The 22,373-nt window shown below is 38.4% G+C and overlaps 1 protein-coding gene across 1 annotated transcript in view; it reads left to right on the top strand.

The window, feature by feature from the left end:
- The window catches only part of LOC145394502 (glutamate receptor 4-like), a 187,079-nt gene that overhangs the window by 46,601 nt on the left and 118,105 nt on the right, over window positions 1-22,373 (top strand). The gene's annotated exons all lie outside the window — the stretch shown is intronic.

Genomic DNA, 22,373 nt, shown 5'->3' with positions numbered 1-22,373 from the left:
GTTAATTCTTATCACAATATGAAAAACTAATGCAGCCATGACAAAGAGAAGTCAAGGTAATGTCTTTTAATGCGCAGTTCATCGCAAAGAATGTGTCTTTAGCAAGAACAACATAAAACATTCTTAACCCAATCGATCACAGGATTTCTGGATTTTTTTTTTTCTTTTTGTGACCGTTAGATAGGGTTCCTAAGTTTGGAAGTCACCTTGTACACTGAATAGGTTACTGAAGACTGTATCTTAGCTCTTTAGATCAAGGAGTGTTTGTAAATCTGAAAGAAAAAAAAAAAAACATAATTATGGAGAAAGCAAGAACAGAGTATAAGTCAGTATCCAAAAGTGGTGAATATTATTTTCTATTGTTGCAGCTGTCACCAGAACACTCATGTGTCTGTGTAAAGAAAAATGAGTTTTAACGAAAACTAAGAAGAAAAAAGGGGAGGCGGGTTACCGGACACCTGATCCCGGTCTCCCAGAATCAGAGTTTAATAGCCAGTACCAACCCTCTCTTCTCCCCTAAAATCTTTAGCACAATGACGTTTACATAATGTTAGCAACAGACCGACTGTTTTATTTTATATAGGAGAGTCCCTTGAAATGAAACGGTTTATGAAAACTTCATGTAACATTTTCGGTTTCATAAGTCTGCCTTCGCCTGGAGAAAAATGTCTGGTGAAAACAGGAATAAAAGAAAAAAGATCTCTTTAGATGTTAGGGTCTAAGAATTTTCCAATGTAAGCAGTAAACACCCACCCTTTTCTATCCATTTCTGAAATGAGCCAGAAATATTTTTTGTGTTATATTGTAAAACAACACACACACACACACACACACACACACACACACACACACAGTCAAATATCACCTCGCCTTCCTAAAGCCGGGAGGTAAATGTTATTAAAACTCTTTGAAATATACATGCGCGTTTTTCAAAAAGCCTTTCCACATCAAAAGGTATATGGAGGCTGCTATTTGATCGTTTTTTTTAGCAAATCCTATCTATAAGTGATGGTCGTCACATATCCAAATAGTTGCAATTTCCTGAAGGTTTGATGAAAGTTCGTCCACAACGCATCGAGATTTGAATAGGAATGGGTGGGATGGAAAGAGGAAAAGAGCTTTTCATTGTACAGTTGCTATTTCCAGACGGCTACATCTAAATTACGGGAGACTTTCTGAACTAGGTTAATTTGACACAGCAATCATCGACTTCTCCGCCTATTTGAGGGGAAAGAAAATTGTTTGTAGACAGGAATGAACGGAGCCGTCTTAAAGGGAATTCTGTGGATTTTCACACTAGTGTGTTCCCGTAACAGTGACGGTCTTGCATAATTTCAATTGTCAAGAGGTGACAGGAGAGTTTTCGATTGCGTAAAGCAACCAAGGATAGTACTCTAGTCGTCTTCTCTTAAAGATATTGGCCACCGGTAGCCTAGTCCCAGACCCCTTCATGTCGGGGGGAATAACATGACACTGACAATCTAGTTTTCCTTCATTCATGTTTAAATTATTTCGTAACATGTTAACCTGATTTGCTTATTCAGTTTAGTCATTTATAACTTCGTAATGTTTGTCAGTGATGCAAACTATGTCGAAAGCAAGAAGATAATGATACCATTCACTACATTATGAAGGTGTAATATCGATCATAAACATCTCGATAAAGAAGTTATACCAAGTCAACACTGCCAAAGTAATTTAAATTTTTATGTCTCCTTTCTTCCTGTCATCTGTTTAAACTCACACTCTATTTGTATTACACAATGAATCACAACACTCAGACGATGTCAAGTAAATCGTACGTTACTTATAATTACCTGAGAGTATCACGAAGAAAATATGTAAAATCGATCACGTCGTGAATAAGTTGCAGGATTATGCTTTAAACTGCCAAGTTAAATATAATTGTCTGTTAGAAAAATGATTGACAGTTAATTCTTATCACAATATGAAAAAATAATGCAGCCATGACAAAGAGAAGTCAAGGTAATGTCTTTTAATGCGCAGTTCATCGCAAAGAATGTGTCTTTAGCAAGAACAACATAAAACATTCTTAACCCAATCGATCACAGGATTTCTGGATTTTTTTTTTCTTTTTGTGACCGTTAGACAGGGTTGCTAAGTTTGGAAGTCACCTTGTACACTGAATAGGTTACTGAAGACTGAATCTTAGCTCTTTAGGTCGAGAAGTGTTTGTAAATCTGAAAAAAAAAAAAAAAAAACATAATTATGGAGAAAGCAAGAACAGAGTATAAGTCAGTATCCAAAAGTGGTGAATATTATTTTCTATTCTTGCAGCTGTCACCAGAACACTCATGTGTCTCTGTAAAGAAAAATGAGTTTTAACGAAAACTAAGAAGAAAAAAGGGGAGGCGGGTTACCGGACACCTGATCCCGGTCTCCCAGAATCAGAGTTTAAGAGCCAGTACCAACCCTCTCTTCTCCCCTAAAATCTTTAGCACAGTGACGTTTACATAATGTTAGCAACAGACCGACTGTTTTATTTTATATAGGAGAGTCCCTTGAAATGAAACGGTTTATGAAAACTTCATGTAACATTTTCGGTTTCATAAGTCTGCCTTCGCCTGGAGAAAAATGTCTGGTGAAAACAGGAATAAAAGAAAAAAGATCTCTTTAGATGTTAGGGTCTAAGAATTTTCCAATGTAAGCAGTAAACACCCACCCTTTTCTATCCATTTCTGAAATGAGCCAGAAATATTTTTTGTGTTATATTGTAAAACAACACACACACACACACACACACACACACACACACACAGTCAAATATCACCTCGCCTTCCTAAAGCCGGGAGGTAAATGTTATTAAAACTCTTTGAAATATACATGCGCGTTTTTCAAAAAGCCTTTCCACATCAAAAGGTATATGCAGGCTGCTATTTGATCGTTTTTTTAGCAAATCCTATCTATAAGTGATGGTCGTCACATATCCAAATAGTTGCAATTTCCTGAAGGTTTGATGAAAGTTCGTCCACAACGCATCGAGATTTGAATAGGAATGGGTGGGATGGAAAGAGGAAAAGAGCTTTTCATTGTACAGTTGCTATTTCCAGACGGCTACATCTAAATTACGGGAGACTTTCTGAACTAGGTTAATTTGACACAGCAATCATCGACTTCTCCGCCTATTTGAGGGGAAAGAAAATTGTTTGTAGACAGGAATGAACGGAGCCGTCTTAAAGGGAATTCTCTGGATTTTCACACTAGTGTGTTCCCGTAACAGTGACGGTCATGCATAATTTCAATTGTCAAGAGGTGACAGGAGAGTTTTCGATTGCGTAAAGCAACCAAGGATAGTACTCTAGTCGTCTTCTCTTAAAGATATTGGCCACCGGTAGCCTAGTCCCAGACCCCTTCATGTCGGGGGGAATAACATGACACTGACAATCTAGTTTTCCTTCATTCATGTTTAAATTATTTCGTAACATGTTAACCTGATTTGCTTATTCAGTTTAGTCATTTATAACTTCGTAATGTTTGTCAGTGATGCAAACTATGTCGAAAGCAAGAAGATAATGATACCATTCACTACATTATGAAGGTGTAATATCGATCATAAACATCTCGATAAAGAAGTTATACCAAGTCAACACTGCCAAAGTAATTTAAATTTTTATGTCTCCTTTCTTCCTGTCATCTGTTTAAACTCACACTCTATTTGTATTACACAATGAATCATAACACTCAGACGATGTCAAGTAAATCGTACGTTACTTATAATTACCTGAGAGTATCACGAAGAAAATATGTAAAATCGATCACGTCGTGAATAAGTTGCAGGATTATGCTTTAAACTGCCAAGTTAAATATAATTGTCTGTTAGAAAAATGATTGACAGTTAATTCTTATCACAATATGAAAAACTAATGCAGCCATGACAAAGAGAAGTCAAGGTAATGTCTTTTAATGCGCAGTTCATCGCAAAGAATGTGTCTTTAGCAAGAACAACATAAAACATTCTTAACCCAATCGATCACAGGATTTCTGGATTTTTTTTTTCTTTTTGTGACCGTTAGACAGGGTTGCTAAGTTTGGAAGTCACCTTGTACACTGAATAGGTTACTGAAGACTGAATCTTAGCTCTTTAGGTCGAGAAGTGTTTGTAAATCTGAAAAAAAAAAAAAACATAATTATGGAGAAAGCAAGAACAGAGTATAAGTCAGTATCCAAAAGTGGTGAATATTATTTTCTATTGTTGCAGCTGTCACCAGAACACTCATGTGTCTGTGTAAAGAAAAATGAGTTTTAACGAAAACTAAGAAGAAAAAAGGGGAGGCGGGTTACCGGACACCTGATCCCAGTCTCCCAGAATCAGAGTTTAAGAGCCAGTACCAACCCTCTCTTCTCCCCTAAAATCTTTAGCACAGTGACGTTTACATAATGTTAGCAACAGACCGACTGTTTTATTTTATGTAGGAGAGTCCCTTGAAATGAAACGGCTTATGAAAACTTCATGTAACATTTTCGGTTTCATAAGTCTGCCTTCGCCTGGAGAAAAATGTCTGGTGAGAACAGGAATAAAAGAGAAAAGATCTCTTTAGATGTTAGGGTCTAAAAATTTTCCAATGTAAGCAGTAAACACCCACCCTTTTCTATCCATTTCTGAAATGAGCCAGAAATATTTGTTGTGTTATATTGTAAAACAACACACACACACACACACACACACACACACACACACAGTCAAATATCACCTCGCCTTCCTAAAGCCGGGAGGTAAAAGTTATTAAAACTCTTTGAAATATACATGCGCGTTTTTCAAAAAGCCTTTCCACATCAAAAGGTATATGCAGGCTGCTATTTGATCGTTTTTTTAGCAAATCCTATCTATAAGTGATGGTCGTCACATATCCAAATAGTTGCAATTTCCTGAAGGTTTGATGAAAGTTCGTCCACAACGCATCGAGATTTGAATAGGAATGGGTGGGATGGAAAGAGGAAAAGAGCTTTTCATTGTACAGTTGCTATTTCCAGACGGCTACATCTAAATTACGGGAGACTTTCTGAACTAGGTTAATTTGACACAGCAATCATCGACTTCTCCGCCTATTTGAGGGGAAAGAAAATTATCTGAAGACAGAAATGAAAGGAGGCGTATTAAAGGGAATTCTGTGGATTTTCACACTAGTGTGTTCCAGTAACGGTGACGGTCTTGCTTAATTTCGATTGTCAAGAGATGACAGGAGAGTTTTTCACTGCGTAAAACAACCAAGGATAGTACTCTAGTCTTCTTCTCTTAAATATATTGACCACCGGTAGCCTTGTCCCAGACCCCTTCATGTCGGGGGGAATAACATGACACTGACAATCTAGTTTTCCTTCATTCATGTTTAAATCATTTCGTAACATGTTATCCTGATTTGCTTATTCAGTTTAGTCATTTACAACTTCGTAATGTTTGTCAGTGATGCAAACTATGTCGAAAGCAAGAAGATAATGATACCATTCACTACAATATGCAGGTGTAATATCCACATAAACATCTTGATAAAGAAGTTCTACCAAGTCAACACTGCCAAAGTAATTTAAATTTTTATGACTGCTTTCTTCCTGTCATCTGTTTAAACTCACATTCTACTTGTATTACACAATGAATCATAACACTCAGACGATGTCAAGTAAATCGTACGTTACTTATAATTACCTGAGAGTATCACGAAGAAAATACGTAAAATCGATCACGTCCTGAATGAGTCGCAGGATTATGCTTTAAACTGCCAAGTTAAATATAATTGTCTGTTAGAAGAATGATTGACAGTTAATACTTATCACAATTTGAAAAACTAATGCAGGTATGACAAAGAGAAGTCAAGGTAATGTCTTTTAATGCGCAGTTCAGCGGAAAGAATGTGTCTTTAGCAAGAACAACATAAAACATTCTTAACCCAATCGATCACAGGATTTCTGGATTTTTTATTTTCTTTTTGTGACCATTAGACAGGGTTGCTAAGTTTGGAGGTCACCTTGTACACTGAATAGGTTACTGGAGACTGTATCTTACCTCTTTAGATCAAGGCGTGTTTGTAAATCTGAAAAAAAACAAAACAAAAAAAACATAATTATGGAGAAAGCAAGAACAGACTATAAGTAAGTATCCAAAAGTTGTGAATATTATTTTCTATTGTTGCAGCTGTCACCAGAACACTCATTTGTCTATGGAAAGAAAAATGAGTTTTAACGAAAACTGAGAAGAAAAAAGGGGAGGCGGGTTACCGGACACCTGATCCCGGTCTCCCAGAATCAGAGTTTAAGAGCCAGTACCAACCCTCTCTCCTCCCCTAAAATCTTTAGCACAGTGACGTTTACATAAAGTTAGCAACAGACCGACTGTTTTATTTTATAGAGGAGAGTCCCTTGAAATGAAATGGTGTATGAAACCTGCATGTAATATTTCCAGTTTCATAAGTCTACATTGACCTGGACAAAAATGTCTGGTGAGAAAAGGAATAAAAGAGAAAAGATCTCTTTAGATGTTAGGGTCTAAGAATTTTCTAATAAAGACAGTAAACACCCACCCTTTCCTATCAACATCTTAAATGAACCAGAAAATTTGTTGTGTGTTATATTGCGAAACAACACACACACACACGGACTCACAGAAACACAGTAAAATATCACCTCGCCGTCCTAAAGCCGGGAGGTAAAAATTAGTAAAACTCTTTGAAATATACCCGCAGCGTTAATCAAAAAGCCTTTCCACATCAAAAGATATATCCAGGCTGGTATTCGGTCGTTTTCTTAGAAAATCCCATCTAAAAGTAATGGTCGTCACATATCCAAATAGCTGGTATTTCCTGAAGGTTTGGTGAAAGTTCGTCTACAACGCATCGAGATTTGAATAGGAATTGCGTGGGAGGGAAAATCAGAAAAGAGCTTTTCATTGTACCGTTGCTATTTCCAGACGGCTGCACCTACGTTACGGGAGACTTTCTGAACTGGATTGATTGGAAACAGCATTCATCGACTTCGCCTATTTGGGGGGAACGAAACTTGTCTGAAGACAGGAATGAACGGAGGCGTATTAAAGGGAATTCTGTGGATTTTCACACTAGTGTGTTCCAGTAACAGTGACGGTCTTGCATAATTTCAATTGTCAAGAGGTGACAGGAGAGTTTTCGATTGCGTAAAGCAACCAAGGATAGTACTCTAGTCGTCTTCTCTTAAAGATATTGGCCACCGGTAGCCTAGTCCCAGACCCCTTCATGTCGGGGGGAATAACATGACACTGACAATCTAGTTTTCCTTCATTTATGTTTAAATTATTTCGTAACATGTTAACCTGATTTGCTTATTCAGTTTAGTCATTTATAACTTCGTAATGTTTGTCAGTGATGCAAACTATGTCGAAAGCAAGAAGATAATGATAGCATTCACTACATTATGAAGGTGTAATATCGATCATAACCATCTCGATAAAGAAGTTATACCAAGTCAACACTGTCAAAGTAATTTAAATTTTTATGTCTGCTTTCTTCCTGTCATCTGTTTAAACTCACACTCTATTTGTATTACACAATGAATCATAACACTCAGACGATGTCAAGTAAATCGTACGTTACTTATAATTACCTAAGAGTATCACGAAGAAAATATGTAAAATCGATCACGTCGTGAATAAGTTGCAGGATTATGCTTTAAACTGCCAAGTTAAATATAATTGTCTGTTAGAAAAATGATTGACAGTTAATTCTTATCACAATATGAAAAACTAATGCAGCCATGACAAAGAGAAGTCAAGGTAATGTCTTTTAATGCTCAGTTCAGTACGAAGAATGTGTCTTTAGCAAGAACAACTTAAAACATTCTAAACCTAATTGATCAAAGGATTTCTGGATTTTTTGTTTTTGTTTTATGTGACAGTTAGACAGGCTTGCTAAGTTTGGAGGTCACATTGTACACTGAATAGATTACTGAAGACTGCATCTTAGCTCTTTGGATCAAAGAGTCTTTCTAAATAAAAAATAAAACGTAATTATCGAGAAAGCAAGAAGAGAGTATAAGTCAGTATCCAAAAGTGGTGAATAATATTTTATATTGTTGCGGCTGTCACCAGAACACTCATGTGTCTGTGGAAAGAAAAATGAGTTTTAACGAAAACTGTGAAGAAAAAAGGGGAGGCGGGTTACCGGACAATTGATCCCGGTCTTCCAGAATCAGAGTTTAAGAGCCAGTACAAACCCTCTCTCCTCCCCTAAAATCTTTAGCACAGTGACGTTTACATAAAGTTAGCAACAGACCGACTGTTTTATTTTATATAGGAGAGTCCCTTGAAATGAAACGGTGTATGAAACCTACATGTAATATTTCCAGTTTCATAAGTCTACATTCACCTGGACAAAAATGTCTGGTGAGATTAGGAATAAAAGAGAAAAGATCTCTTTAGATGTTAGGGTCTAAGAATTTTCTAATGAAGACAGTAAACACCCACGCTTTCCTATCAACATCTCAAATGAAGCAGAAAATTTTTTGTGTGTTATATTGTGAAACAACACACTGACACACAGATAGACACACACAGGCACACACGCACGCACAGAAACACAGGAAAATATCACCTCGACCTCCTAAAGGCAGGAGGAAAAAATTAGCAAAACTCGTCGAAATATAGCCGCAGCGTTTATCAAAAAGCATTTCCACATCATAAAAAATATGGTGGATGGTATTCGGTCCATTTCTTATTAGATCCCTTCTAAAAGTAATGGTGGTCACATATCCAAATAGCTGCTATTTTCTAAAGGTTTGATGAAAGTTCGTCCACAACGCATCGAGATTTGAATAGGAGTGGGTGGGAAGGAAAATCAGAAAAGAGCTTTTCATTGTACCGTTGCTGTTTCCAGACGGCTGCACCTACGTTACGGGAGACTTTCTGAACTGGATTGATTGGACACAGCATTCATCGACTTCGCCTATTTGGGGGGAAAGAAACTTGTTTGAAGACAGGAATGAACGAAGGCGTATTAAAGGGAATTCTGTGGATTTTCACACTAGTGTGTTCCAGTAACAGTGACGGTCTTGCATAATTTCGATTGTCAAGAGGTGACAGGAGAGTTTTCGACTGCGTAAAACAACCAAGGATAGTACTCTAGTCTTCTTCTCTTTAATATATTGGCCACCGGAAGCCTAGTCCCAGACCCCTTCATGTCGGGGGGAATAACATGACACTGATATTCTAGTTTTCCTTCATTCAGGTTTAAATCATTTCGTAACATGTTATCCTCATTTGCTTATTCAGTTTAGTCATTTATAACTTCGTAATGTTTGTCAGTGATGCAAACTATGTCGAAAGCAAGAAGATAATGATACCATTCACAACAATATGAAGGTGTAATATCCAACATAAACATCTCGATAAAGAAGTTCTTCCAGGTCAACACTGCCAAAGTAATTTAAATTTTTATGTCTGCTTTCTTCCTGTCATCTGTTTAAACTCACACTCTACTTGTATTACGCAATGAGTCATAACACTCAGACGATGTCAAGTAAATCGTACGTTACTTATAATTATCTGAGAGTATCACGAAGAAAATACGTAAAATCGATCACGTCCTGAATGAGTTGCAGGGTTATGCTTTAAACTGCCAAGTTAAGTATAAATGTCTGTTAGAAGGATGATTGACAGTTAATACTTATCACAATTTGAAAAATTAATGCAGCCATGACAAAGAGAATTCAAGGTAATGTCTTTTAATGCGCAGTTCAGTACAAAGAATGTGTGTTTAGCAAGAACAACATTAAACATTCTAAATCTAATCGATCAAAGGGTTTCTGGATTTTTTTTTCTTTTATGTGACCGTTAGACAGGCTTGCAAAGTTTGGAGGTTACCTTGTACACTAATTAGGTTACTGAAGGCTCCATCTTAGCTCTTTAGATCAAAGACTCTTTCTAAGAGTTAGAGTGAGAGTGAGTTTTTACGCCAGGTACCCCTTTTTTGGATACGGGCTAAGGCGTTGCCCCTGGGTAGAGGACTTTGGTTTGGAGCGTGTAGTATTTTATGACCGGATACCCTTCCTGATGTCTACCAATGACCCTTGGGTGGATTCGATCCTCCGACCCTTCGGTCAGAGCGGAGCGCTCTAACCCACTGAGCCACGGCTGCAATATAACGTAATTATCGAGAAAACAAGAAGAGAGTATAAATCAGTATCCAAAAGTGGTGAATAATATTTTATATTGTTGCGGCTGTCACCAGAACACTCATGTGTCTGTGCAAAGAAAAATGAGTTTCAACGAAAACTGTGAAGAAAAAAGGGAAGGCGGGTTACCGGACACTTGATCCCGGTCTTCCAGAATCAGAGTTTAAGAGCCAGTACCAACCCTCTCTCCTCCCCTAAAATCTTTAGCACAGTGACGTTTACATAAAGTTAGCAACAGACCGACTGTTTTATTTTATAAAACAGAGTCCGTTGAAATGAAACGGTGTATGAAACCTACATGTAATATTTCCAGTTTCATAAGTCTACATTCACCTGGGCAAAAATGTCTGGTGAGTATAGGAATAAAAGAGAAAAGATCTCTTTAGATGTTAAGGTTTAAGAATTTTCTAATGAATACAGTAAACACCCACCCATTCCTATCGGCATCCGAAATCAACCAGAAAATTTTTTGTGTGTTATATTGCGAAACAGCACACACACACACACACACACACACACACACACACACACACACAGTCAAATATCACCTCGCCTTCCTAAAGCCGGGAGGTAAAAGTTAGTAAAACTCTTGGAAATATACATGCAGCGTTTATCAAAAAGCCTTTCCACATCCATAGATATATGCAGGCTGCTATTCGGTCGTTTTCTTAACAAATCCTATCTAAAAGTAATGGTCGTCACATATCCAAATAGTTGCTATTTACTGAAGGTTTGATGAAAGTTCGTCCACAACGCATCGAGATTTGAATAGGAATGGGTGGGAGGGAAAGAAGAAAAGAGCTTTCCATTGTACCGTTACTATTTACAGGCGGGTACATCTAAGTTACGGGAGACTTTCTGAACTGGATTGATTGGACACAGCAATCAGCGACTTCTCCGCGTATTTGAGGGAAAGAAAATTGTTTGAAGACGGCGTATTAAAGGGAATTCTGTGTATTTTCACACTAGTGTGCTCCAGTACCGGTGACGGTCTTGCATAATTTCAATTGTCATGAGGTGAGAGTAGAGTTTTCGATTGGTAAAGCAACCAAGGATAGTAAACTAGTCTTTTTCTCTTAAATGTATTGGCCACAGGTAGCCTAGCCCCAGACCCCACAATGTCGAGGGGAATAACATGACACGGACAATGTAGTTTTCCCTTAATCACGTTTAAATCATTTCGTAACATGTTATCCTGATCTTCTTATTCAATTTAATCATTAACAACTTCGTAATGTTTGTCAGTGATGCAAACTATGCCGAAAGCAAGAAGATAATGATACCATTCACTACAATATGAAGGTGTAATATCCAACATAAACATCTCAAAAAGGAAGAAGTTCTAAGAAGTCAACACTGCCAAAGTAATTTAAATTTTTGTCTCATTTTTTCCTGTCATCTGTCTAAACTCATACTCTACCTCTATTACACTATGAATCATAACACTCAGACGATGAAAAGTAAATCGTACGTTATTTATAATAATCTGAGAGTATCACGAATAAAATACCTAAAATCGATCACGTCCTGAATGAGTTTCAGGATTATGCTTTAAACTATCAAGTTAAATATAATTTAGTGTTTGAAAAATGACTGACGGTTAATACTTATCACAATTTGAAAAACTAATGCAGCCATGACAAAGAGAATTCAAGGTAATGTCTTTTAATGCGCAGTTCAGTACAAAGAATGTGTCTTTAGCAAGAACAACATAAAACATTCTAAATCTAATCGATCAAAGGCTTTCTGGATTTTTTTTTGTTTTATGTGACCGTTAGACAGGCTTGCTAAGTTTGGAGGTCACCTTGTACACTGAATAGGTTACTGAAGACTGCATCTTAGCTCTTTGGATCAAAGAGTCTTTCTAAATAAAAAAAATAAAACGTAATTATCGAAAAAGCAAGAAGAGAGTATAAGTCAGTATCCAAAAGTGGTGAATAATATTTTATATTGTTGCGGCTGTCACCAGAATACTCATGTGTCTGTGCAAAGAAAAATGAGTTTTAACGAAAACTGTGAAGAAAAAAGGGGAGGCGGTTTACCGGACACTTGATCCCGGTCTTCCAGAATCAGAGTTTAAGAGCCAGTACCAACCCTTTCTCCTCCCCTAAAATCTTTAGCACAGTGACGGTTACATAAAGTTAGCAACAGACCGACTGTTTTATTTTATAGAGGAGAGTCCCTTGAAATGAAACGGTGTATGAACCCTACATGTAATATTTCCAGTTTCATAAGTCTTCATTCACCTTGACAAAAATGTCTGGTGAGAACAGGAATAAAAGAGAAAAGATCTCTTTAGATGTTAGGGTCTAAGAATTTTCTAATGAAGACAGTAAACACCCACCCTTTCCTATCAACATCTGAAATGAACAAGAAAATTTTTTGTGTGTTATATTGCGAAACAACACACTGACACACACACAGACACACACACACACACACACACACGCACGCAGAGAAACACAGTAAAATATCACCTCGACTTCCTAAAGGCAGGAGGTAAAAATTAGCATAACTCATCGAAATATAGCCGCAGCGTTTATCAAAAAACCTTTCCACATCATAAAAAATATGGCGGGTGGTATTCGGTCGATTTCTTATCAAATCCCTTCTAAAAGTAATGGTGGTCACATATCCAAATAGCTGCTATTTCCTGAAGGTTTGATGAAAGTCCGTCCACAACGCATCGAGATTTGAATAACAATGGGTGGGAGGGAAAATCAGAAAAGAGCTTTTCATTGTACCGTTGCTATTTCCAAACGGCTGCACCTACGTTACGGGAGACTTTCTGAACAGGATTGATTGGACACAGCATTCATCGACTTCTCCGCCTATTTGGGGGGAAAGAAAATTGTTTGTAGACAGGAATGAACGGAGCCGTCTTAAAGGGAATTCTGTGGATTTTCACACTAGTGTGTTCCAGCAACAGTGACGGTCTTGCATAATTTCGATTGTCAAGAGGTGAGAGGAGAGTTTTCGATTGCGTAAAGCAACCAAGGATAGTACTCTAGTCGTCTTCTCTTAAATATATTGGCCACCGGTAGCCTAGTCCTAGACCCCTTCATGTCGAGGGGAATAATATGACACTGACAATCTAGTTTTCCTTTATTCAGGTTTAAATTATTTCGTAACATGTTATCCTGATTTGCTTGTTCAGTTTAGTCATTTATAACTTCGTAATGTTTGTCAGTGATGCAAAGTATGTCGAAAGCAAGAAGATAATGATATCATTCACTACAATATGCAGGTGTAATATCCAACATAAACATCTCGATAAAGAAGTTCTACCAAGTCAACATTGCCAAAGTAATTTAAATTTTTATGTCTGCTTTCTTCCTGTCATCTGTTTAAACTCACACTCTACTTGTATTACACAATGAATCATAACACTCAGACGATGTCAAGTAAATCGTACGTTACTTATAATTACCTGAGAGTATCACGAAGAAAATACGTAAAATCGATCACGTCCTAAGTGAGTTGCGGGATTATGCTTTAAACTGCCAAGGTAAATATAATACTCTGGTAGAAGAATGATTGATACTTAATACTTATCACAGTTTGAAAAACTAATGCAGCCATGACAAAGAGAAGTCAAGGTAATGTCTTTTAATTCGCAGTTCACCGCAAAGAATGTGTCTTTAGCAAGAACAACATAAAACATTCTTATCCCAATCGAGCACAGTTTTTCTGGATTATTTTTTTTCTTTTTGTGACCATTAGACAGGGTTGCTAAGTTTGGAGGCCAACTTGTACACTGAATAGGTTACTGAAGACTGAATCTTAGCTCTTTAGATCGAGAAGTGTTTGTAAATCTGAAAAAAAAAAAAAAAAAAAAACATAATTATGGAGAAAGCAAGAACAGACTATAAGTAAGTATCCAAAAGTGGTGAATATTATTTTATATTGTTGCAGTTGTCACCAAAACACTCATGTGTCTGTGCAAAGAAAAATGAGTTTTAACGATAACTGAGAAGAAAAAAAGGGAGGCGGGTTACCGGACACCTGATCCCGGTCTCCCAGAATCAGAGTTTAAGAGCCAGTACCAACCCTCTCTCCTCCCCTAAAATCTTTAGCACAGTGATGTTTACATAAAGTTAGCAACAGACCGACTGTTTTATTTTATATAGGAGAGTCCCTTGAAATGAAACGGTTTATGAAAGTTTCATGTAACATTTCCGGTTTCATAAGTCTACCTTCGCCTGGAGAAAAATGTCTGGTGAGAACAGGAAAAAAAGAGAAAAGATCTATTTAGATGTTAGGGTCTAAGAATTTTCCAATACAATCAGTAAACACCCACCCTTTTCTATCCATTTCTGAAATGAGCCAGAAATATTTGTTGTATTATATTTCAAAACAACACACACACACACACACACACACACACACACACACACACATAGTCAAATATCACCTCGCCTTCCTAAAGCTGGGAGGTAAAAGTTAGTAAAACTCTTTGAAATATACACGCATTGTTTATCAAAAAGCCTTTCCACATCAAAAGGTATATGCAGGCTGCTATTTGATCGTTTTCTTAGCAAATCCTATCTATAAGTGATGGTCGTCACATATCCAAATAGTTGCAATTTCCTGAAGGTTTGATGAAAGTTCGTCCACAACGCATCGAGATTTGAATAGGAATGGGTGGGATGGAAAGAAGAAAAGAGCTTTTCATTGTACAGTTGCTATTTCCAGACGGCTACATCTAAATTACGGGAGACTTTCTGAACTAGATTAATTTGACACAGCAATCATCGACTACTCCGCGTATTTGAGGGGAAAGAAAATTATTTGAAGACAGGAATGAACGGAGGCGTATTAAAGGGAATTCTGTGTATTTTCACACTAGTGTGTTCCAGTAACAGTGACGGTCTTCCATAATTTCGATTGTCAAGAGGTGACAGGAGAGTTTTCGATTGCGTAAAACAACCAAGGATAGTACTCTAGTCTTCTTCTCTTAAATATATTGGCCACCGGAAGCCTAGTCCCAGACCCCTTCATGTCGGGGGGAATAACATGACACTGACAATCTAGTTTTCCTTCATTCAGGTTTAAATCATTTCGTAACATGTTTTCCTGATTTGCTTATTCAGTTTAGTCATTTATAACTTCGTAATGTTTGTCAGTGATGCAAACTATGTCGAAAGCAAGAAGATAATGATACCATTCACAACAATATGAAGGTGTAATATCCAACATAAACATCTCGATAAAGAAGTTCTACCAGGTCAACACTGCCAAAGTAATTTAAATTTTTATGTCTGCTTTCTTCCTGTCGTCTGTTTAAACTCACACTCTAGAGGTGTATGGTATGTAGGAGGACTGCTGGGCCTTGATAGTAGGCTGTGAAGCCTATGCCGAGAGTCGGACACATAAAAAAAAAAAAAAAAAAAACTACTTGTATTACGCAATGAGTCATAACACTCAGACGATGTCAAGTAAATCGTACGTTACTTATAATTACCTGAGAGTATCACGAAGAAAATACGTAAAATCGATCACGTCCTGAATGAGTCGCAGGATTATGGTTTAAACTGCCAAGTTAAATATAAATGTCTGTTAGAGGAATGATTGACAGTTAATACTTATCATAATTTGAAAAATTAATGCAGCCATGACAAAGAAGTCAAGGTAATGTCTTTTAATGCTCAGTTCAGTACAAAGAATGTGTGTTTAGCAAGAACAACATTAAACATTCTAAATCTAATCGATCAAAGGATTTCTGGATTTTTTTTTTCTTTTATGTGACCGTTAAGACAGGCTTGCAAAGTTTGGAGGTTACCTTGTACACTAAATAGGTTACTGAAGGCTGCATCTTAGCTCTTTAGATCAAAGACTCTTTCTAAGGCTTAGAGTGAGAGTGAGTTTTTACGCCAGGTACCCGTTTTTTGGATAAGGGCTAAGGCGTTGCCCCTGGGTAGAGGACTTTGGTTTGGAGCGTGTAGTATTTTATGACCGGATGCCCTTCCTGATGTCTATAGTCTCACCAATCTAAAACAAAGTTTTGGGTGGAGTCCAGGAGGGGGTTTCCCGGCGTACAGCTCTGCCTTGTTTCCTATACTCTGATTGGCTACTGGCTGACCTGACACCGTTAGAGTTCGTCCGCTCACGTCTCGCCACCTGGCCTGACATGACTTCACCCACTTGTGTGTGTGTGTGTGTGTGTGTGTGTGTGTGTGTGTGTGTGTTTGTGTATGTGTGTGTGTGTGTAAAGACAAACTAATTTAAGTCATAAATATAATTTAAGTTATATATATAACAAAGTGAACAGTGGAAGCACGTGACAGAAGCTTAAATCTCCCTCCAATGGATCAATTCCCAGTATGGGCCTGGATGTTGCCGCTCGTGAGTGTTTTAACTTATTTATTTTATATTAAGAAGATACCGTATGTTCTACTGATTCCTTCAAATTATATTATAAACGTAATTGTTACATTACTTACCCAGCTTAGAACTACCGTGAAAGTCGGTAAAAGTAACCACATTTTTTTCAGCAACACCGTAAAATATGTATGCCACGTTTCTTTATTGATGTACAAGAGTCATATGCATTACAAGTTTACCTTCCTTTGATATGCTAGAATACATACGTTTATATTGTACTAGTATGTGTGTACCTATCTGCGATGCCTATTACATATATAACAGAATCTACTCATCGCTCGTTTAGGAAGTATGGCATGGCTGCACCCAGCGCCAGACCCCACCCAAACCTTGGTTTTAGATTGGTGAGACTATACCAATGACCCTTGGGTGGATTCGATCCTCCGACCCTTCGGTCAGAGCGGAGCGCTCTAACCCACTGAGCCACGGCTGCAATAAAACGTAATTATCGAGAAAGCAAGAAGAGAGTATAAGTCAGTATCCAAAAGTGGTGAATAATATTTTATATTGTTGCGGCTGTCACCAGAACACTCATGTGTCTGTGCAAAGAAAAATGAGTTTTAACGAAAACTATGAAGAAAAAAGGGGAGGCGGGTTACCGGACACTTGATCCCGGTCTTCCAGAATCAGAGTTTAAGAGCCAGTACCAACCCTCTCTCTTCCCCTAAAATCTGTAGCACAGTGACGTTTACATAAAGTTAGCAACAGACCAACTGTTTTATTTTATAAAGGAGAGTCCCTTGAAATGAAACGATGTATGAACCCTACATGTAATATTTCCAGTTTCATAAGTCTACATTCACCTGGACAAAAATGTCTGGTGAGAATAGGAATAAAAGAGAAAAGATCTCTTTAGATGTTAGGGTCTAAGAATTTTCTAATGAAGACAGTAAACACCCACCCTTTCCTATCAACATCTGAAATGAACCAGAAAATTTGTTGTGTGTTATATTGCGAAACAACACACTGACACACACACACACACACACACACACACACACAGAAACACAGTAAAATATCACCTCGACCTCCTAAAGGCAGGAGGTAAAAATTAGTAAAACTCATCGAAATATAGCCGCAGCGTTTATCAAGAAGCCTTTCCACATCATAAAAAATATGGCGGATGGTATTCGGTCGATTTCTTATCAAATCCCTTCTAAAAGTAATGGTGGTCACATATCCAAATAGCTGCTATTTCCTGAAGGTTTGATGAAAGTTCGTCCACAACGCATCGAGATTTGAATAGCAATGGGTGGGAGGGAAAATCAGAAAAGAGCTTTTCATTGTACCGTTGCTATTTCCAGACGGCTGCACCTATGTTACGGGAGACTTTCTGAACTGGATTGATTGGACACAGCATTCATCGACTTCTCCGCCTTTTTGGGGGGAAAGAAAATTGTTTGTAGACAGGAATGAACGGAGGCGTATTAAAGGGAATTCTGTGGATTTTCACACTAGTGTGTTCCAGTAACAGTGACGGTCTTGCATAATTTCGATTGTCAAGAGGTGAGAGGAGAGTTTTCGATTGCGTAAAGCAACCAAGGATATTACTCTAGTCTTCTTCTCTTAAATATATTGGCCACCGGTAGCCTAGTCCTAGACCCCTTCATGTCGAGGGGAATAACATGACACTGACAATCTAGTTTTCCTTCATTCAGGTTTAAATTATTTCGTAACATGTTATCCTGATTTGCTTGTTCAGTTTAGTCATTTATAACTTCGTAATGTTTGTAAGTGATGCAAAGTATGCTGAAAGCAAGAAGATAATGATATCATTCACTACAATATGCAGGTGTAATATCCAACATAAACATCTCGATAAAGAAGTTCTACCAAGTCAACATTGCCAAAGTAATTTAAATTTTTATGTCTGCTTTCTTCCTGTCATCTGTTTAAACTCACACTCTACTTGTATTACACAATGAATCATAACACTCAGACGATGTCAAGTAAATCGTACGTTACTTATAATTACCTGAGAGTATCACGAAGAAAATACGTAAAATCGATCACGTCCTAAATGAGTTGCAGGATTATGCTTTAAACTGTCAAGATAAATATTATACTCTGTTAGAAGAATGATTGACACTTAATACTTATCACAATTTGAAAAACTAATGCAGCCATGACAAAGAGAAGTCAAGGTAATGTCTTTTAATGCGCAGTTCACCGCAAAGAATGTGTCTTTAGCAAGAACAACATAAAACATTCTTAACCCAATCGATCACAGGATTTCTGGATTTTTTTTTTCTTTTTGTGACCATTAGACAGGGTTGCTAAGTTTGGAGGTAACCTTGTACACTGAATAGGTTACTGAAGACTGTATCTTACCTCGTTAGATCAAGGAGTGTTTGTAAATCTAAAAAAAAAAAAAAAAAAACATAATTATGGAGGAAGCAAGAACAGACTATAAGTAAGTATCCAAAAGTGGTGAATATTATTTTCTATTGTTGCAGCTGTCACCAGAACACTCATGTGTCTGTGCAAAGAAAAATGAGTTTTAACGAAAACTGAGAAGAAAAAAGGGGAGGCGGGTTACCGGACACCTGATCCCGGTCTCCCAGAATCAGAGTTTAAGAGCCAGTACCAACCCTCTCTCCTCCCCTAAAATCTTTAGCACAGTGACGTTTACATAAAGTTAGCAACAGACCGACTGTTTTATTTTATATAGGAGAGTCCCTTGAAATGAAACGGTTTATGAAAGTTTCATGTAACATTTCCGGTTTCATAAGTCTACCTTCGCCTGGACAAAAATGTCTGGTGAGAACAGTGAATGTACAGTGAGGTTGGATGGTGAGGAATTGGAAAATGTGAGTACGTTTAAGTACTTGAGTAGTGTGATGAGTAAGGATGGAGATTTGGAGGGTGAAGTGCTTGAAAGGGTACAGCAGGGAAGAAAGTTTGCTGGTTCCTTGAAAGCAGTGTTACGATACAGGGAAGTGAGCATGGAAATGAAAAATTTACTGCATGACAGTATTGTGATACCAACTCTAACATATGGAAGTGAAGCTTGGACGTTGTTAGAAGGACACAAGTCAAGAGTGAGAGCAGTGGAAATGAGTTATTTAAGAGGAGCCTGTGGAGTCACATGGAGAGACAGGCTGACAAATGAGGATATAAAGGAGCGTTGTGGTGTGGATGTCGATGAGAGAGGAAGCGTTAGTAGGGATACACTGAGGTGGTTTGGCCATGTGGAGAGGATAGAGGGTGAAAGACTGATGAATAGAGTGTATGTGAGTGAGGCGGAGGGGGGAAGAGGGAGGGGGAGGCCGAGGATGAGATGGAGGGATGGGGTGAAGAGATATGTGAGAGAGGGGGGTGTGAGTTGGGGGCGGGGTAGTGAAATGGCGGGGGACAGGGCAACGTGGAGGCGATTTGTTTGTGGCCACCCCGAACGGGATTGAGCCGTCTGGCAACAGATAGATAGATAGATAGATAGATAGGATATCAGGAAGCCGTGCATGCAGCTGTGTTGTCGTTAAGTGACTGAATGGAGTGGCGAGTGATTTTTAGTATGGATATGCTTCTGAAAGCTGGTCTGAGGCAGGCGAGGGGGGAGAGATGACTGTATGTGTGTATGATATCGTGTGCTGGATGTTGTTTTGATGTTCCTTTGTGAGTGTGGATGTGCTGCCAGGTAGTGTTGTGGATGGTGTGGATTTGTGGAGGCTGCTGCGAGAATTTGGGTGCCCCTCATGTCTAGATGATCCTTGACTTTGAGGACTTTGGTTTCTTGCTGTAGGTGGTCTGTCGGTGTAGTAGCTGTGCAGCCAAAGATTATTTTTAGGGCCTTGTTCTTTATGGTCTGTAGAGTGTTGTAGTGTGTTTTAGTGAGGTTAGAAGCCCAAGCAGGGCTTGCATAATTCATCATTGAACGTAGTCTATATATTGTTTGTATACTGTGGTGATGGTTTCTTTGTTGTGTCTAAATGTTATATGGGCAAGTGACCTCAAGGCGTTGGGTCTTGGTGTTAATTTATCTTTAATGTTTGTGATGTGTTGTTTAAATGACACTGATGTATTGTATGTTACACCAAGGATTTGTGTGTGTGTGTGTGTGTGGTAGGGGAGTGTTGTATATGGTGAGGTGTGGAATGTGACTGTGTTCTGCTGTCCAGTTTGTGAGAAGGGTCACTGTAGATTTGGCTGGGGCTATTTTGAGCCCGGTTGTGGTGAACCATTCGTGTAATGTGTTGGGATAAGGTTGGAGGATGTATGCGGCTGTGTTTGCGTTTTGGTGTGTACAGTAAGCAACAATAATCGTGTCGTGAAATATGGTGAAAACATAAGCTAACGGGCTAAGCGTCTGGTACATTCCGCCGTCTGTCATACGGACGGTTCATAATGTTTCACTGGTTACATTTAATTTTCGGACAAAACCGCGACACGACTACTGTTGCTCACTGTACATGTAAGTGTTAATGTCGTCCACATAGGAAGCTATGTGTATTTGTGGTGTGTAGGGTGTGGGTATGTCGTGCGTGTAGAGGTTAAAGAGTGTAGGGGACAAAACAAATCCTTGGGGGACGCCATTTGTGAAGTTTCTGATGTTCGAAGACTGACCGGCAAATGTTACATGTTCCCTTCGGTTAATGCCCTTGGTGTAGTGTGGTGTGGGCGGAGGATTTTGTTTGTAGTGGTGTGGGAGGAGGATTTTGTTTGGTCTGATGTGAGGGTGGTGTGGTGTGGTGTGGCTTCACTAAAGTATTTAAAGTCAGTGGGATTGAAGTAATGCACGTCCGAAAATCATTAGGAAGATACAGACGGACAAAGCTGAACCTAGAGATGCTGCCCCGCGTCAAAAGAATATAGAATGATGTGAAGAAATGCAAAAACTGAAATAAAGATGACCTTTTCATGATCGGGAAAACTTTGATACTCTCTTCCATCTAACGGAGGAGGGTTTTATTTATGTGCAAGTAACTCATTAGAGCTTAGGAGTGTCAATACTGAAATGATTAGCCTTCGTATGGTCGAGACAACTCAGGTGTTTTACGGCAGCAAACACCAGACTTTGATCAGCTAAATGTGAGTCATAGGAGCCGGAGAGGGCGGAGAGAAGATAGAAAATAAAGCGAAGAAAAACAAAACATCTGTTAATCTGACGATATAAAGGAGTAAAGACTTGAAAATGAGAGGAAAATGAAGGAGGAGAAAGATGAGTTGAAAATGAAAGAAAAGGGAGATGAAAGGGACTGTGAGACCAGAGAAAAAATAGAGAAGGGAAAGAAAAATGGAAGAAAATTATGGAAGAGCTGAGAAAACGATGTGAGTGGAAAAAGCGATAATGTAAAAAAATGGAGAGGGACAGAGAGAGAGAAAGGTGGAAGGGAAAAGAGGCGGGGAAAGAGTGGATAAAAAGTTTGAGAGGTGAAGAAATATACTTAAAGGTGGAAGGAGTGAAAATGAAGAAATTTTTAAAAAGATTGATAGAGATGGAAAAAGGAGAGAGAGAGAGAGAGAGAGAAAGAGAGAGAGAGAGAGAGCTGGGTGAGGAAAGACAAGCGTGAGTCAGGCCTTAATCCCGTATTGATTAAAGGAGTCAAATCGTTTCCCTTTCTTACTGAACAGTTCTCTCGCCCAGCATATTTCTTCTCTGACCTCCCTTCCTTCCTCCCTCCTCCGCTCCTTCCGTGCACCGCCTCAGTTTCCTTGTAATTCACACTCACACTTTCTCTCAGCAGCTCTTTCTTGCTTTCATATTCTGCTATTTACCCGCTTCTTTCACTTTGTACGTCGGGTATAAGACAACCAAGTTTCTGCTCCACTGTTTCTCCATTCATTCCGTCCTCTTCCCTGTTATTGGCTTAAACCTTTATTTATTTATTTATTTATTT

This window comes from Coenobita brevimanus, chromosome 1 (genome assembly GCF_032717465.1).
Source record: "Coenobita brevimanus isolate Jiangsu-jjx chromosome 1, ASM3271746v2, whole genome shotgun sequence".
NCBI classification, from domain to species: Eukaryota; Metazoa; Arthropoda; class Malacostraca; order Decapoda; family Coenobitidae; genus Coenobita; species Coenobita brevimanus.
Note: the sequence above shows the minus strand (reverse complement) of the source record. Positions and strands in the feature narration are given on the sequence as shown.